This window comes from Orcinus orca, chromosome 21, assembly GCF_937001465.1.
Source record: "Orcinus orca chromosome 21, mOrcOrc1.1, whole genome shotgun sequence".
Taxonomy (NCBI): Eukaryota; Metazoa; Chordata; class Mammalia; order Artiodactyla; family Delphinidae; genus Orcinus; species Orcinus orca.
The window spans coordinates 19097972-19117690 of record NC_064579.1 but is presented as its reverse complement, the minus strand read 5'-3'; the positions used below and the strand labels follow the sequence as shown (position 1 = coordinate 19117690).

Sequence of the window (19719 nt, the reverse complement as noted above, 5' to 3'; positions counted from 1 at the left end):
TGTGATCTGTACTGTTTTCATCTCCATTTTCTTTCATCTTTATTTTTTTTTTTTTCCTTTGGCAGCACTGTGCAGCCTGTGGGATCTCAGTTCCCCAACCAGGGATCAAACCCGTGCCCCCTACATTGGGAGTGGAGTCTTAACCACTGGACCACCAGGGAAGTCCCCATCTCCATTTTATAGTTTGAGGACCTCTGTTTTAGAGAGACTGAAAACATTTCCCAAGGCCAGTCAGCTAGCAAATAGCAGAGTCAGGATTCCAGCTCTGGCAGTCTGACTCTGAATCCATGCTGTTTACACCATATGCCATTTCCAGTAGTATACCCTTGGGAAGGTCTGAAACATGGTAGCTGATTATTTCTGTATATATGTGTGTTCTAGTCATGGTAGTAAATAAGAAGAGTAAAGCTGCCAGGTGTTCAGCTTCAGCCCCTTTTCTGCTTGGCTTAAAATAACTGAATGAAGACGTTATCAGACAAGTCAACATTTTAAAGTGCTAAACTTTTCCATAAACACCTGGAGTTGGAGGTGGCAGCAGGGAAATAGGCCAGCAAGAATTATGAGCAGTTAGGCTCATTCCAAGGTAAACATACCTTAAAATGTAGAGAAGCCCGTATCAAAACAGGTCAGCCTGCTCACAGTAGTTTATTTGTTTTAAACTGGAATATTTTGAGAATTCTTTGCTTTGTAAATGAGTCAAAAATAAAATGGTTTATAAAATTTTCAGAAAACTTTTCTGCCAATCATGATCATTTGTAATCCAGAAACTAAAATGGGACTAAGCATTTATTATACATGGAATGTACGTAGGAATAATTAGAAATAATTACGGAAGGAAGAAAACTCTAGATTAGGGACTTAGATACATTAATATAAATTTTTAAAATAAAAAACAGAACAGACAACATGTAATTGTATTTTAAGCCATGTCCAAAGAGTTTGATATTTTCAGCATGCATTCTTGTTGAATCTGATATGCTTAGTTTGGTCCTATACAAAAATCCCAGAATTACGTATTTTTACAATGGTTTACAAAGATGTATTTGTAAGCACAAGTCCTCATTAAATATCTGTCAAAAATGGAGAATGAAAAGACTACAGGTTGGGGTAAGGGAATGAATCAGCAGAGTCTTGTGCTACTAATTTGGCAACAAGCCCTGAGTTGGTATTTGGCCAGCGGGCAGTTGTGAGCCAGGCAATCAACAATGTTCTGGGCATCTATAATTCTGTCATTAAGAAAATTCCAATTACTATACTTGGCAATCTGTTGTTTGTCTACTTCCAGCTCCTGCTACAAATATAACTTAAATTTCTAGAGTTCCCTTGGAAGATTATGAATGAGAAGTACTATTATCTTAGTCTAATGGTAGTGACAGGGCCCACTATTTCCTTCATTGATGAAATTCAGATTAATGACTTCATAATTTTGTAACATTTCTTTAGCATGCATAGAAATATAAGTATCATGGTAACTGTACCTTGAAATGCATTTTTAATGTGTTTACAGTGGACATTTCCAGTTTCTTATTCCTGCCACCATGCTTAAATCTCTCTCCATCTGCTCCCAAGGGTGTTTATTCTTTCTTTCTTTAATCATTTTAAGTTGTTTCTGTACCACTTTGGCACAATCCAGGTAAACAGTATCCTAGGCAGTATTTCTGTTCCTGGCAGATATCCTGGAAAGTAATATTATTTGTTCCTTTCTTCTAATCGAGCTAGTCTAACCCCAATATCCTCATTATCAGCAAGTATTTTTAAGCATATACTGTGTGCAAAAAGCTACACAGTGCTAAGTCTCGGTAGCACTTCTGGTACTGAAGTGTATGATATTTTTATCATAGGGGCACATAATAGTGTTCTCTGGCTGAATCTTTACTGGCTTAAAGGTAGGAAACCCACACCCACCTCCTAAGTCTCATCCTTCTCTGAAGAGCCCTGAGTTGTTGCATGTGTTCTCTGAAGGATCATTATGGCTCTCCTCTTTGAATACATGTTGTTCTTCCTGAGATATTCCCAGGACCTAATGGGATTCCCATCCATCAGGCTAACATGGTGACTTTAGGTGATAGTTGTGATTACTGTGGTGGCTTAGTTACATTCTTTCACTTATCATCAGGATCATCTCCATTTGAAGGTGACACTATACCTGCAAGCATTGTTCTAGCTCTTGCTACACACACACAACCTCACTCCACTGATATAAATAAAATTTGTTGATACTTAACCAATATTACCAGTACAGGTGGTATATCCTGATTTATTTTCCCCTCAGAGCTTTTTCCCTCCCTGAAACATTCTCTGGAGATTAAGGGCCAGCATTTATCCCTCAGACTTGACTAAGAGTTTAATTCTAAACATTGGTTACCATCTTCAATATATCTCAGCTTTGTGTTTCACATAAGGTGCATCAAAATCTCATAAAAATAGAATCGCTAATAACCTATCCTAACAGAGAATAACTTCTATTGCACCTTCTAAAATTCTCACTACATGCAAATAATTAAATATATGATCCCTTCCTTCGAAGAGTTTATAGAGATTAAGAGTACAAGGGGAGAATGGGTAATTTTTCCCAAGGGATGCTTTTTTAATAAGTCCTTTAATTCAATGTTGGGCACAAAAGTATTGCACTGACTCAGTGATCAGTTTAAATATTTCTTATGTATATACTATCATTTCCAGTAATCATAATACTTTCAGGGTACAAGAGCTTCAAGTCATGTATCTTTTATGAGAATACATGTGTATTGAAAAGCAGGGCAAAAAGAACCTCACTTCACTGATATAAATAAATTGGTTGGTAGCCAAAATTGCATAAAGTTTGTTTAAGTGGACATTTGTAGGTGGATAAAGGAATAAAATATTCTGGTTTAGTCACTTTAAAATTAGTTTTGTTAATGTTTTTCACAATGATATTTCATTTATTGACTTTTATTTTCATCATTTTATGCCCATAATATTGTCTATAAGATTTAGTTATTTTTTATATCTGATATTTACCCTTCCTAGATATGGTGAATATACAATCTTAGGACATGAAAACAAGAAGAAAATGAAGTGAAATATTTAACGTGCCAAGAGAAAAAAGCAAACAAACTAACACCAACACCAATGCAGGACAGCATTTTGCATCCTACAAAAGTATCTTTCAAAAGTGAAGGAGAAATAAAGACCTTCCACAGAAAACAAATTTTGAGAAAATTTGTTGTCAGTAGACCTGCCTGGCAAGACATGTTAAAAGAAGTTCTTTGGAGAGAAGGAAAATGACATATGTCAGAAACTCAGATCCTTTCCTAAAAAAGGAAGAGTGCCAGAGAAGGACTAAGTGAAGGTGAGAAAATAGAGGCTCAGAGAGATCACTCAGTCTAGAATCAAACACAGTTGCTCTAGCTCCAAAAATTGCATTCTTTCCACTCAATCAGAGGATGGAGTCTTAGGGGAGAGCTATGTTTAAGAGACAAAAGGAAATAGCTCATTGAATAGAAGAATGTTCAGTGGGTGTGATGTTATGGAGACCAAGAGAAGACAGAGTTGCAAGATGGTGGAACTGGAAAAAGTGCTAGATATTGCAGAGAGTAAGGAGAATGAGAAGTGATAAAAGGGCACCAGATTTGGTGAAAAAGTGGTTGCCAGTAACTGTGGACAGTTGGAGGGGTCTTTGCCTGTAAAAATGAAGGTGCCTGCTTGAAGCAAAACCTTAACCTCTCACACCCTGCAATGGTACTGATGGAAAAACTCCTACAATTCAATTCAACCAATATTTGAAGGTCACTGAATATGCCTAATCACGGAAGCCAAAACCCTTGTTCTCAAGCAGCTCACAACTTAATTTGGGACACTAGTTTTTAGACATGAAGACAACTAGAGAACACACGGACTGAAGGGGAACTAACTAAGGCACTGACTTCTTCCCCTTCCACATCTGCCTTTGTCCAACAGAATTAATCTGCTGCACCGATCTCAGGCTTAAGTGACCCTTGTCAGAAAAGCATTCAGCTGCCACAGTACCTGAAATGTCAACATTTTCATCAGTATCATCAGTTCCTTTGATTAAGAATTTAAGGAAAAAAAAGAAAATAGCTACGATTGATATTCCTTCATCTCCGTGCATTTCACAAGTCTTTGTTACTCGATAAAATAAGAAAAAATTAACAGCCAAATTTTTGAGATAACAGTATGTTTTGATCCAAAAATCAAGATTTCTGCTACTGCATATATCTATTTTGTACATGTAAGAGTAGAAGTTTTTAATTCAAAAGTTTCAGGCAGTATTGAAAAATCCTTAAAAGAATATATATATTTTTTTGCTAGTGAGTGTATTTTTTAAACGTCTGTTTGAAGTTTTACATTGAAAAATCTCCAGCAATATTAGAAAATATCTATCATACAAATGTTAGTAGCAGCATTATAACCATGATTAACAATTCAATAGAAAGAGAATACTTACATTTTCATAAAAAAGATGTAATAAAACTTCTAACTACATATAGTTTTCCCCCAAAAAACCAAATTAAGTCAATAATTTTTATATTACTTACACATAATTCTCTAAGTATTCTCAAAGTTGGACAGTGACATTTCTTCACAAAGAAAAAGAGCAATGCTCTATGCCATTGTTCGTTTTATCTGTAAATGTTCTGAATATGCATAATAAGCTACAGTGTCTTATGAACTTGCAATAACAAGTATCTGAATATTTTACCCCCTTGGAGTCTGAAATAACCTTTGAGGAAAGATACTCCATCTTCTGGAGAGAGTTGAAAGGATTGGTATAAGTTCTTTCTTCTTATTATTTAATAACTACCTGGTAACCTGTAGAAAAACATAAAATACATCTAAAGAAAGGGGGTTGTTGCTTTTAGAATGACCATGTACCTTTCACAGGTGATACCTGGTAGAAGTTTCATCCAACTATTTCAAGTGATATAGGAATACAAGAGGAGGCTGTGCTGCTATTAGAACTATAATCACTGGCCAGTTGTCAGTTGTTTCTAAGTCTCCTCACTACATTTAATAACATCCAGGAAGTTCTGTTGAAGGCCACCATTCAGGAAAAGATATCAGAGATTAAAGAGCAGACAACAGCAGAGAATTATCTAAAGGAACAGGAATGTAGCGTCTCCTGAAATTGAGAGATCTAGCCTGCGAGCAATCACATAAGAGCCCAGCAAGCAGAATGCCACACAGCGCTCAGTATAAATATCCCTCCTGGAGGGATTAAAAACTCCTTGAAGCAATGATCTCTATGAGATACTGAAAGACAGTGGGATATTGTAGGATTGTTCTCCACAATGTACCAAGTACCAGCAAGGATGTGGAGCTCAGATGCTCAGAAATTGCTGGTGGGAATGCAAAACTGGAAAATTTGGAAGTTTCTAAAAAGTTAAACATGCATTTATCATATGTGCCAGAAAATTCACTCCTAGATATCTACCCATGAGAAATTAACACATAGGTACATACAAAAATTCACGTGTGAATATTTATAGAAACTTTATGCATAATAGGCAAAAACAGAAACCAACTTAACGTCTTTTAATTGGTAAATAAACATACTTTATTGTTAATCACAGCTTGTTTGTGGATGCCCTTTATAAAGCTGAAGATGTTCCCTTATATTCCTCACTTGTTGAGAGTTTTTGTAACTTTTTCTGTATCTATTGAAACGATTCTATGTTTTTACTTCCTTTGTACATTGATATGGCAAATTACACTGTTTGATTTTCAACTGTTAAATGAACCTTGCATGTCCAGAATGAAACATACTTTGTTATGATCTATTATCCATATTATGTGTCACTGAGTTCTACTTAATAAAATTGTCTTGATAAATTTTGTGTTTATGCTCAAGAGATCATACAATAGCCTACAGTTGGCTTATCTTGAAATGTCTTTCTCTGGTTTTGGTAGCAGGGTAATTATTCCGTCATAAAATCCATTGGGAAATATCCCTTCCTTTTCTATTTCTAGGGAAAGTTTGTACAGAACTTGTATTATTTCTAAGAATTCACCAGTGAAGTCATTTATGCATGGAGTTTTCATTTTTGGAAAGTTTTAAACTATAGATCAAGTTCTTTAATACACATAGACTATTTGGATTATTTATTTCTGCCTCGTGAACTTTGGTACTTCATAGATTTCAAGGCATTTGCCCACTTTAAGTTATAGGATGTAAGGACATGAAATATTTCCTAATATTTCTCATATTTTAATAACCTCAGAGTCTTTTGAGTTTTCCCCTTTTTTAAAATTCTTGATACTGATAATCTGTATCTTCTCTCTCTCTTTCTCTCTTTTTTTTAAATTGGTCTGGCTATCTGTTTATTAATTAACTTTATTTAAAAAAACTTTTGTTTTATTGATTTTTTTCTGTTGATTTTCTGTTTTCAATTTCATTAATTTATGCTTGCATCTTTACTATTTCCTTCCTTCTTGCTTGTTTTGGCTTTACTTTACTTCCTTTTAGTAATTGTTTAAGGTGGAAGCTTAGATTACTGATATCTGAGTTTTCTTCTTTTCTAATCGAGTATTTGATGCTACACATTTCCTTCTAAGCACTACTTTAAACAGCATCTCACACATTTTGAAATACTGTGTGTTATTTTCATTCAACTCAATATTTCTAATTTTCTTGTGTTTTTCTCTTTCAGCAATGGGTTATTTACAAGTGTGAGGTTTAATTTTCACATATTTTAAGATTTTTCACATATATTTCTACTACCCACTTATATTTTAATTCTACAAGGTCCAGGAAGCACAGTTTGCTTCAATTTCTAAAATTTAATGTATTTTATGGCCCAAAATATGGTCTGTCTTGGTGAATGATTCATGTGATCTTGTAAAGAAGGTGAATTATTCTGCTATTGTGTGCTCTATAAATGCAATTAGTGTTTTTCAGGTTTTCTACATCCTTACTAATTTTCTACTTGCTATATCAATTACTGAGAGAGCATTATTGAAGGCCCTTACTATAACTGTGACTACTAACTGTCTGCAAATTATCTGTAATTGACTATTTTTTCTTTTATTTCTAATAGGTTACACTTTATATATTTTGAAGCTATGTTGTTAGCTGTGTACACATTTAGATTATGATGGCTTCTTCGTGAATTGACCCTTTAACATCATAAAATATATGATGAAAATATTGCTCTGGAGTCTACTTTCTTCTGATTACAGTCTGCCTGGTATGTCTTTTTCCACTCTTTTCCCCTTAAACCTATTTGTATTTGATAAGTAACTTTATATCTCTGTATCTTGGTTTTCTTCTTCGTTAAAGATATAATAATATCTGTCCTGCCTGCCTCTTAGGGCTATTGTAAAGGTTAGATGAGATAATGTATATGAAAATTGTTATGTAAGCACTGTGATCATTATTTTACGATTTTACAGGTCTTGTAAAAAACTAGTATTTCAGGAAGATTAATTTATCAGACGTATAAAGAATGAGTGAGGTGGACTAGGTTAGAGGGTAAGAATCATATTTGGAGACAGTTTCAGCAGTCTAGTCATTAGGTGATGAAGGGTCTTTAACGGCTTCAGAACTATTTAACTCACACCCTTTATAAGACTTCCTCGCACTATTTTCAACATAACTTTATTTGATGACATGATTTTTGCTGCACGTCACCTTCTGTAGGTTTTATGAAAGTAAGGAAGAGATATATTGAAAATGCTATACACCCAGCCTTGCAGAGATCCTAATATATTTTCTAGAGATTATCCTACCACAATCAAGAATTCTGGCTTACAAAAAATTCCATGTTAAGTAAATTTCTGGAAATTTAAAAGGCTTTTTAACAGGAAATTTTAGGATTTTTCATATGTTAATTCATTAATAAATATATACTTTATATCCGTGTATAGAATATCACAAGGGGTAGGAGCTGCTCTTTTGTCCTCCTGGAAAAATCCCACATTCCACAGGAATATATGATTAATCAAACTGCCTGATGCATTGTATTTATATAATCTAGTTTCATGTTAAATATATTATTATTTGATTAGAAAATAAATTCAAGTACCAAGGATATTTAAAAGAGCAGTCCTCAGTACCCTGGACAATTTTATATTAGCAGGGTATGGGGGAAATATTCAGATATGAACATTTTGAGATGCATCATCATCAAAATTAAACATAGGTGTAGAAAAAATTAAATTATAACAATGATTATAACCTGTCTAGCTCTTTCTTACCAATATACTGTTCCTTACATTAGATTATTCAGCACTAATATTCACACAAATGCATTGGACAGATAAAACTTGTTTTCCCCTACCTTACTATGTTTTTTATTCGTATTACAAGCATTAAGTAAGTAACAAAGGTACACATTCTCCATTCCATTATACTAAGCTTATTAGTATGGGGAGAAGAAATGAGGGAAAATGTATCCTATATTACTTTGCATATAAAATGTTAGAATGGTAAAATTTACACGGTGTTTAAATAATGTCACTGAAGATAAACCTGTACTCTGCATGTAGGATCATTTGTTCAGTTTGGCCCTTGTCAGGAACTAACTAAATCGTTCTTTCAAAAGGCCATAATAAAAGCTTTCTCTTTATCTTTGTACTTGAGAAAGACCATAAAAAGTATAAAGTACTCCGTAAGAGAGTTATGTAATTCTTGACATTATAAATCTTTTTAGAAGAGCAATTTTTAGAGCATACTAGAGACCAGAAACATTTCCCTAATGTGGAACCTAAAAGAACTACTTTGAAGAAAGGCCAAGGAACACCCCCCTCCCCCCCAAAAAGGCTTTCCTTACGTAGAGTATCTCTTTCAGCATCTATGTATAATGCAAGTATATCTGAAATAAAGAACTCCATAACTGTCGACAGGTTTATGTTTTAGTAAAGGCATGAAGGAATATTTAAATACACACCAAAAATATTTTATCAGCAAGAACAGCTTGGAGATATGATTCATATACCATAAAATTCAACTTTTTAAAGTATATAATTCAGTGCTTTTTCATGTATTCATGCAGCCATCATTATTATCTAATTCCAGAACATTTTCATCACTCCAAAAGGAAAATTCATACCTATCTATTAGCAGTCACTCCCCATTTGCCCCTCCCCTAATCTTGCTTACTTCTGTCTCTCGATTTGCCTCTTCTCGATATTTCATATAAGCAGACTCATACAATATGTGGCCTTTGGTCTTGGGCCTCATTCATTTAGAATACTATTTTCAAGGCTCATTCATGTTTTAATTTGAATCAATACCTCATTCCTTTTTATGAATGAATAATATCAAATAGTACGGATATACCACATTAGTTTATCCATTCACCTGTTGATGAATATTTGAGTTGTTTTCATTTTTTAACTATTATAAATAAAGCTGCCATGAATGCGCAATTACACTTTTTTGTGTTAACATATGTTTTCAATTCTCTTGGATTATATACCTAAGTGCGGAATTTCTGGGTCATATGATAACTCTATGCTTAATCATATGAGGAACTGACAGGTGGTTTTCCAAAGGAACTGCATTATTTTAAATTCATACTAGCAATGTGTGAGGGTTCCGATTTTTGTACATCTTCTCCAACTCATGACAGTACCTGACTTTTTTTTTGGGGGGTATGCAGCCTCTCACTGTTGTGGCCTCTCCCGTCGCGGAGCACAGGCTCCGGACACGCAGGCTCAGCGGCCATGGCTCACAGGCCCAGCCGCTCCGCAGCATGTGGGATCCTCCCGGACCGGGGCACGAACCCGTGTCCCCTGCACTGGCAGGTGGACTCTCAACCATTGCGCCACCAGGGAAGCCCAGTACCTGTCTTTTTAATTGTAGCTATCCTAGTGGGAGTGAAGTAGTTCCTCCATGCGGTTTTGATTTGCTTTTCCCCAATAAATAGTGATGTTAAGCACCTTTTCATGCGTTTTCATTTGTATATCTGCTTTAAATAGATGTCTATTTAAATCCTTTGCCCGTTTTTAAATTGGGTTGTTTGTCTTTGATTTTTAACTGCTCTTCATATATTCTGGATACTACCCTTTATCAGATATATGATTTTCAAACATTTTCTCCTGTTATGTTGGTTGTCTTTTCACTTTCTTGATAATATCCTTTGAAGCACAAAAGTTTCAATTTTTTTTCTTTTTTAGGTATTTTATTGAAGTATGGTTGACATTTAAAAAGCTGTACATATTTAATGTATACAACTCGAGTTTGGACATAATGTACATCCATGAAGACATCACTACCATCAACATCATAAACATACCCATCACTTCCCAAAGTTTCCGCTTACCTTTATTATTATTAGTAGTAGTAGTAGTAGTAGTAGTAGCAGTAAATATGCAAAAAGTTTCAATTTTGATAAAGTCCAATTTACCTACTTTTGCTTTGGTTGTTGGCGCTTCATAATTATCTGAGAAATCAATAACTAATAATGAAGATTTATGGTTTTTTACCTATGTTTTTTTCTAAGAATTTTATAGCTTTGGCACTTAAATTTAACTCTTTGGTCCACTCTAAGTTAATTTTTTATATGAAATGAGGTAGGGGTCGAGCTGCATTTTCTACATGTAGAAATCCAGTTCTCTTAGCAACTTTTGTAGAAAAGGCTATTCTCTCACTATTGAAATGTTTTGGCGTCTGTTGAAAATCAATGAACCATTACTGTGTGGGTTTATTTCTGGACTTTCAATTTTATTCCATTGATCTATATATCTATCTGTATGGTTGTACACATAGTCTTGATTATTTTTAAAACTCCTGATAGTTCCGTCTTAAATTTTGAATTGGAAAGTGAGTCCTCTAATTTTTTTCAAGATTGTATTGGTTATTATGGGTCCTGGTATTTCCACAGAAATTTCAGGATCAGTTTGTCAATGTTAGGGGGCAAAAAGCATTTGAGACAAATTGTTTGATTCTGTAGATAAATTTGCCATACTAACAAGATTGCCTTTCAATCCTTGAACACAGATGTATATTTTTTCATTTTGATCATCTTTAATTTCTTTCAACAATGTTTTGTAGTTGTAAGTGTACAAGTCTTGAGCTTCTTTCATTAAATTTATTCTTACGTATTTTTTGTTATTGTAATTGTTTTCCTAATTTTATTTTTTGATTGTTCACTGATAATATATAGAAATACAATTGAATTTTATATATCAGTTGTTATCATTTAATCTTGAATCTGTTTATCATCTCTAAGTGTTTTGAGCTGTTGTCCTTAGAATTTTTTATATACAGTATCATGTCATCTGCAGATAGACAAAGATTTAAATTTTCCATTCAATTTGGATGTTTTTTCCTTTTTTTTTTTTTTTTGGTTTAGTTTTCCTGCATAAAATCTGTAGTACAGTATTGAATAGAAAAGGTGGGAGTGAATTTCTTTCTTTTTCCTAATCTTAGGTGGAAAACATTCACAGTTGCACCATGAAGTATGATGTTAGTGGGGTTTCTCATAGATTTTTGTTAGGGACTGAATGTTTGTGTCTTCCCAAAATTCATACATTGAAACCCTAACCACTGATGTGGTAGTATTAAGTGGTCAGAATTGAAGGAAGAAATATGCAGTTCAACTAAAAATGTTTGGAGACTTCAATACTCCCCTTTCAATAATGAATGGAGCAACTAAAGAGAAAATCAACATAAAAATAGAAGACTTGAATAACAGTATAAACCAGCAGATACAATAGTGTATCTGAATCCTAATTATAGGAAAGCATTGTTTCTAATTTTCTTCCTTGATAAATCTGGAGAACTGTGTTCAATTCCAGGCACATGTGAAGTGGTACACTGGACCAAGTGCCAAAGAGAACAACCAGGAATGAGATGCTTTATGAAGTGAGACAGAGTTGAAATGATGGCTAATATAGAGCATTTAGATGAGAGGACATAACCAGAAATCTGGCATTTTTCTTCTAATGTTTAAAAGACTATCATATATGGGCTTCCCTGGTGGCGCAGTGGTTGAGAGTCCACCTGCCGATGCAGGGGACACGGGTTCGTACCCCGGTCCGGGAAGATCCCACATGCTGCGGAGTGGCTGAGCCCGTGAGCCATGGCCACTGGGCCTGCACATCGGGAGCCTGTGCTCCGCAACGGGAGAGGCCCACATACCACAAAAAAAAAAAAAAAAAAAAAGACTATCGTATGGAAAAAATATTGTGCTCATACTGTAATATCACATGAAGTAGAATTGGGACCAATAAGATGTTTGTTTCATCATTAACAGATACAACTCAGTTTATAGAATAATATTAAAAGATGAGATATTCAAAGATGGAATAAGATGATGAAGGAGATGACTAATATTCAACCTTTTATAGCAGCAAAGATAGGGCAGAAAGGTACAAGTAGAGATTTAAGAAATAGATGGGATTTTGATCTAGAAGTCTTTTCTAACCTTGAGATTTGTATTCTATTATTCTATAATCTATCATTTGATTCTTTTATATCATTGCCAATATGAGTGTTTGACCTTCCATGTACTCTGGCTTCCTACCATCTAACCACTAAGATTAGAAGTAGTGGGCCTCAAAGGTTCTAACTCTCTAATTATAAGGACCTAGTCAGGTGTACTATAATTATTTATTTAAAAGTATCAGGTGGAGGGAAAAATAATTCTTTTTATTCTTTTATATATATCTCAAAGAGTCCATAATTTTTAGAGGCGGTGTCATTCATGCAATGTCTTAAGCAGAAAAGGACTTAGAGAATAACACATCTCTCTCAATTAGTCAGCAATTTCCTTTCTCATCTTCATTACAACAAAATGTATTAACATTGAGTGACAATTTTATAACTAAGAGTTGTTTGATAAAGTCCTCTATTGCTTTTTCCCAAAAAAAGTTCATGCTTTGTTTATTAGATGGAAGGCAAGAAAAAAATGGAAGGGAAAGTTTAGCTGATGGTTCGTGATTCTGAGTCATTTTATAGACTAGAGCACACAATCAAATCCATGGTTATATCCTTATCCCTTTCTGAGGAACGGCTTTTCACAACCACAATTTTGGCAGACATCTTCTGTTGTGGAGATCGGGAGTAAAACAAATGTTTATTGTTAGACTCTGTCTGGGCAGGAAAATTATCAGAGCAGAAAATACCCCTTTTCGGTAAACACTGTACTCATGGACTGAAAAACCATGCTGTGCTATTTGCAGAAATGATGCTCTAACAAGTAAAACATTAGTTGGAGACAACGACGTGGTCACAGATGTAAGACCAGCAGAAAAACAAAAATGAAACTAAATACACACTAAAACAGTACAAACATATATACAGATTCTCTTGCGGTTAGGGGAATGGTAATGATGCTTTGTGGTGATTTTGTTTATGATACAAACTTCAAGAGAGCAAAAGTTTTTCTGGAATCCTTGCATATATTACATTTGTTAAATCTTATTTTAGAATCTATTTATTCATCTATCTATTTACTTTTAGAAAGTAGAAGGAAAAGAATGGCTAATTCAAAATTCTTAGATCTATTCCTTTAAGAAGTATGAGACTATATTAATAGGAAAATGAAACAAAACAAACAAATGTGGATTATTCAGGGTATATTGGCTTTGCTCAGTTCGAATTTTTTTTATCTTGCCTGAGTTTTCTCACCAGCCTCTGTCTAACATAGTGAAATTTTCAAATAACAGTTTTGTGTAGTAGACTACAAATCAGGGACATAACTCAATATTGTTAATTTAACACTGTGAAATCTCACAGTTTCAGAAATTTTCATTCATTAACTAAGCATATGTGATAATCTATAATCCTGCATTATGGAGTAATTGTGAGTTGTGAGATTATTTAATAAAGATAAATAAGAATTTTCTCATTTCAACCTCTAAAGATTGTAGGAAGCTGCTAACAATAAATAAAATTTCTAGCTGGATCACTAAATTAATGATAGCTTACATACACACTTGACCAACTAGTCTGTTTTTTACATTATCAAGAATTCTTTGAACTAAACTCAGAATTACATTTTGGAAACTGATTTAAACTTAATGATGTTAATAGCGTTAGAAAGCAAAAGCATTACTTTTGGATTCACTATTCTTTGGAATTGTTTTCGATTTGATCTTGATTGAAAAGAGTTTAGCACTCAGCCTGAGGTACTATCTGTTTTAACATTAAAAATTTAATTTTTTGTAGCTTTCTTAAAAATTGGAATGTTCTCTTTGGCACCACTTGAAATAATTTTTGTTGGAAAAGATGTTAACATGCATAGTTTTGAAATATTATCAACCTTCAGTTTTTAAATTTTGGTGATTTTTTTGGGGGGGGTCAAACAAAACTAAAAGAAAAATATAAAAGAGTAACGTTCAGCTAAGGTAGTGGCCAAAAATTAAGCTGATGAAATGTCTTTAATTAATGTGTAAAAAACAACAAAAAAAGTTCCCTATCTCATACATGCCAATTTCTAGTAGTTTATTAATGTCAAATTTAAAAAAATAACAGGACTTGAATATTATTGCTATTGAAAGGACACTGTGTGAGGCAGGGGTTACAAATGTGACAATGGGTATTTGCATTGATTTGTCTCTGCTACATTTTGATGTGAAACATGTTCAATTGTATTTTGATCAGTATTTTCAAAGAAAATTATTAACCATGTTGCAATAAAAAATAAATCTAAAAAACTGTCAAATATTGTTCCCCAGCCATCGTTATCTTCCCTAATTCCAGCTTTGCAGTGTAGCTCATTATTGCATGTCCTCTGAATTGATTTTATTCTCTAGAGTTTCAGAGAACTGTTTTCAATCTACTGTTTACTGTTATTCCTATGCAGATTTGCAATATTGGAAAGCTAGCTGCATGATTTACTGTTGTCTATTTGGAATCCTTTCAAGAGAAAGGCACTGCAATTGATCTTAATAGGGACATGTTTACAGAGAATTTAGCCTAAAGAGTACAACTAAAACTTCTTAGATGGCTTTAATACTGAAAGAGGGAACACACAGGAATTTGCTTGTGTATCAATACATGCTTTTCGTAATACAAGGAAAAGTTAATTGCCAAAACGCAATTTTTAAAAAGCAATTTACTGCTGCCTTGCTAAAGCTTCCCTTTTTTGTTTTACTAAGAAAAACACTACAAAAGAGATATGTGATGTCAAGTTAGTGACAGGTTGGGGGAATGAAAAAAACAACTGAATTATGTCAAAAACATTACATGTGATGCTGATAACCGTTATGCTATTTCTGCTTCCCAAAATATGTCTGAATATTTTTCTGTGAGTTTCACTCAGATATGGCAACATATTGCCTCAACTTAATTAGATAAAAGGTCCTTCTTTTAGGTATAAGTAAAATGAGACATAAAAAATAACAATAAAAGAGGTGGTAGATCTTTACTGTTCTCTACTAGAAAGTTTCTAAGTTTACAAAATCTTAAATAGCTTTATAGTTTTTGAACTCTTTTTTCAATACATAGTAATAATTTGCTTGACCACATATTTTGAACCAAAAATTGGGACCCATGTCCTAAGATCTCTCATCATCCTGCCCCAGAACTAGGACATACTTTTTAGAAACTTGTGCTGGTAAATGCAGAGCATGAGCAACATGAGTAAAATGACTAAAAATAAAGTCTTATACATCGATGAGGTGAAAACTGATCCCCTATAGTGGTCTATTTAGTATCTTCTCTATTTGGGAAACTATGCTACAATTCAGAAACAAAGATTTCATGTCCTTTGCTTTAAGGAGCTTATTTTGACAACCCAGAGGCAGACATGTTTGCAGCAGGTGTGAGTTGCAGAGATGTCCAGAGGAAGGAAGGGAAGGCTCCTAGAGGTGGTTGTTTTGCAATGCTAAGTGAGTTTGTGTGGTCATGGATTCCAAAAGTAGCTCTTTGGAGAAAAATCAGCACTGTAAAAGTGCTTTTCAAATAGATGAGTAAAGCATAAAATTTAAAATTTATAAAAATTAATGGTTATATCTTGTTTATATTTTCCTACCTGTAATATAACCAGGTCACTATTTTTGCTAATCATAATAATAACTAATATAATTAATATAATTAATAATCATAATAATTATTTAGCCATTAAGGAATTTGGGGATGAAGTGATTCATTTTTGCACCTGAAAGCAAATTTTCAATAAAATTGAAGATTAAATATTTTTATTTTAAAATAGTAATCTGGGATGTACATTTTTAAGGGCAGCATGAAGAAGTCAGGCAATTCTAATCTGCAGAATCTAAAAATATAGACAAAAATAGTAAAAACAATCAATTCAGGGCATTGAAAAGTGGCCAAATACCAGCAACAACGTGAGAAATGTTTATTCATGAAAACTACCTACTGCATTAAGTAAAAAGACCATTTTTTTTTTTAACCAAGGATACTCCCATTCTCCCCAACTCATAGATTTGCCAGCTGGAGGAATGGAGGTAGTAGACTTACTGAATAGTTTAGGGGTAACCAACAAAGCAGCTAAGTGTTAAAGAATGATATTGTTAAAGTGAGAAAGGCTCACTCACAGAGAAAACATATATCAAAGGGCTGAGACAATAAACACAAGACTGAACAAGTTCTAAACTGTACATGTGTGAGGAGATGTTAGAGAGCACTGTGAAAACAGAACCCCTGCAAAGACTTGTGAATATGCTGCATCTTTGAGTGCATTCTTCAACCTGAGCAATGCTCAGGTGGCAAAGAGTGGAAACCTTTCTGGCTTGAGGTGTCTCAACATAACCTCTGCATAAATAATTGCATAATCACTAAACAATAGAGCTGAATGAAAGACCTCAGGAAGGTAGACAGAAAAAAAAAAACACAAAGAAAAAGTCTGATATGAGATGTTAGTGGCTGCACACTATTTTGCAGTTGAGTCCAGGCAAGTTAACTGATTATTAAAGCAAAGCAAACGAAACAAAACTAACAACCCTCTGAAGGACAAAACAGAATCCAGAGTTGCTACCTGGTATTGTCTACAATGTTTAATAATCAAACAAAAAATATAATATACAAAAGACCAGCCCCCCCACCAAAACAAAACATCGATAGAAACTTTGAGTAGGCACAGATTTTGAATTCAGCAAAAAGGACTTCAAAACATGTATAATAAATAGGTTCAAATAATCAAAGGAAGGTATGTTTAAATAATAAATAAAAATTGCTAAGTGTGAGTAAATAGGAAATATCAATGAGAATGGAAACTATGGAAGAGATAGTGAAAATTCTAGAGATTGAAAAGCACAATACCTGAAATGAAAAAAAGAAAATCACTAGAGGACACAACAGCAGATTTGAGATGGCAGAATAATCAGTGACCGCAAAGTCAGACAAGTAGAAATTATCCGATATGAAGAATAAATTTTAAAAAATGAAGAAAAACAAGACCATCAGTAATACATGGAATAATTTTTAACCTTCCAATAGAGCAGTAACTGAAATTCCCAAAAGATAGGAGACAGACATGGGGCAGACAGCAAAATTTAAATTATGACCAAACACTTCCCAAATTTTATGAAAATTTAAAATTTGTAAGCCCCCAAAACTCAATAAACCCCAAGTAAGATTAAAGCAAAGAAAATCATAACTAGACATACAAACTACTATCAGCCACAAGGTGTATAGGTGTGTGTGTGTGTGTGTGTGTAGCAAGAGAGTGCTTATTTATGTTAGAATATGAGGTGGGTTAGTACCCCAAACTGTAGTCCTGAATAACGTAAGCCAGGAAGTGAGTCAAGAACAGAAAGAATAGGGCTGAGAACATACCTCTAAGAAAGACTCACATTTAAGGAACAGGTGTAGATATAGGGTTTACAGTTTCAGAAACTGAACAGTCTGAGAGATGATGTGGTCTGGTGATCAGTCATGGGAGACGGTTAAGGGAAGCAAAAGAAAGTTCTCCTGATTCGGGAAGGTCAAAGCTATGTGAAGCCAAGTTAATGGTATCAATGTGGATGTTGTAAGTTAGCATGGAAGATGGAAGGGTACATAATGGGAAAAAAGACATGATCCAATTGATACAGAAATGTGACCAATGACCATATAAAAAGGGTGAGCGCCAAAATCTTTAGAAACTTAAAGGCAAGGAAAAATGGGGGAAGTTCTTATGCTAGTTGTTATATTTCCAATGTGATTCAAGCAGGAAGATTCACAAAGGAGAAACCCTTTTAGTACTGTGTGTTGCAGCCCTTAAAATAATAAGAAATATCCTTACTACAAAGCCTCTTTTCTTCTAGCAGCCCTACCAACTTTGGTATATCTGCCAGAGGAAAATGTAAAGTGTGCCCCGCTGAATATATTCACACAAACTTAGACCTGAAGTTTCACTTTCTGAAATAGATTGGTAAAATCTAGTTCCCTAAGAAAAGCTTAACACTGCCTTACTATTCAGGGCTCCAAGATAACTCTTTGCAGTTATGTGAAATGAAGAGTGGATTGTCATCCTCCAAAGCTTTGCTCTTTGGTTGAACCTGTAATGATTTGCTTTGCCTTTTATTGCTTGAGAGAGTAAGGGAAGAAGAACTGCTGAGTTATTATAATAAAAAGGTTTGCCCTGGGATTTCTGCAGCCACCAACCCAACCATAAGGTTCTATTTTCTAGTTCAGCATTTGCCTTTTTCATTGTGACTTTCGTTTGTACATGGCAATAATAAATAATCCACCTCACCACAGCCACCCGTAGCCATGGAATTCAAAAGCTATTCAATATCAAACTCTCCCTTTGGAACTCTTAAGTACAGAGCCACATCCCCAATATTCAGAGATAATAGAAAGTTAGTAGTTTAAAATACCTTTGTGGTGCTGCAAAGAACATACAGCAAAGCAGGACCAGCATAATTCAAACTTTCTCAAGCAGTAAAAATTCCCAACTCATTAAAATGACTAATAATATTGCTCTGTATTTATATAGTGTCCTGCTACAACGCAGCTTAAAATGTTTTACTAATATTTTCTCATTTACTCTATGTTCATCTCCACGAAATATGCAGTGAGAGTTGTAACTGCTATTTTTCCTTGCTCTACCTGTGGTTAATGGGATGTTTGGCATGGTGAGGCCATAAACTGAAGGTCATTCTGTGGACTGGTGATTACAAGAGTTCTTTTTATTTGTTTTCCCTTCTTTGCTTTATGGGCAATGAAAATGTCTCTTTAATTCAGGTTTTTAGTTCTCTTATCATAGGTGAGACTGTGTCTTATTGAGTATAACTGACACACTCTCACCTATGACAAGAGACATATAATTGGGCTAAGTTATACACTAAATTCATGATAATATTGATAAACTTCTGTTTAAGTTCTTAGCCATTAACTAAATATTTTCACAAAAGTTATCTTTTTTTTCTGACAGGCAGTGGGGAAAAACTGTTGTGACAAGAGGGAAATCATTAATCAGTACAGTAATCCTACATTTCTGCTTTTGAAGAAATCACAGTTCAGGAGAGGAGAAAATTCATGAAAAGCACTAAAATTATCTGAATAAAATTTTACTTAACATATGTGGAAACACCCCATAACAGTTTTGTGTAAGAATGGTAGTAGTTTAAACGGACGCCTTCACATTCTTATAAAAGGTAAGATTGCAGACAATAAATAGGATATTTTATTTATGACCAAAATAGCTTCACTAAAAAATGACATTTTAAAGTAACCATATTCATTTGGTTATTTTGGTGACTTTATATTCACTTCCCTGAAATTCATTTTGTTACTGGATTGTTCAGTTGTGACAATGTTACCTTTATCTCTGTGCTTTTGCCATAGTGTTTCTTCACTCTAAACATACCATAGTTATGTCA

The 19719-nt window shown here is 34.1% G+C and overlaps 1 long non-coding RNA gene across 1 annotated transcript in view; it reads right to left on the bottom strand.

The window, feature by feature from the left end:
- Nucleotides 1–12962: 12962 nt before the first annotated feature.
- The window catches only part of LOC125962811 (uncharacterized), a 40142-nt gene continuing 33385 nt past the window's right edge, over nt 12963–19719 (bottom strand). The window contains exon 2 of the long non-coding RNA XR_007474556.1: nt 12963–16166. This is a non-coding gene — a long non-coding RNA (uncharacterized LOC125962811). The remainder of the gene's footprint in view (nt 16167–19719) is intronic.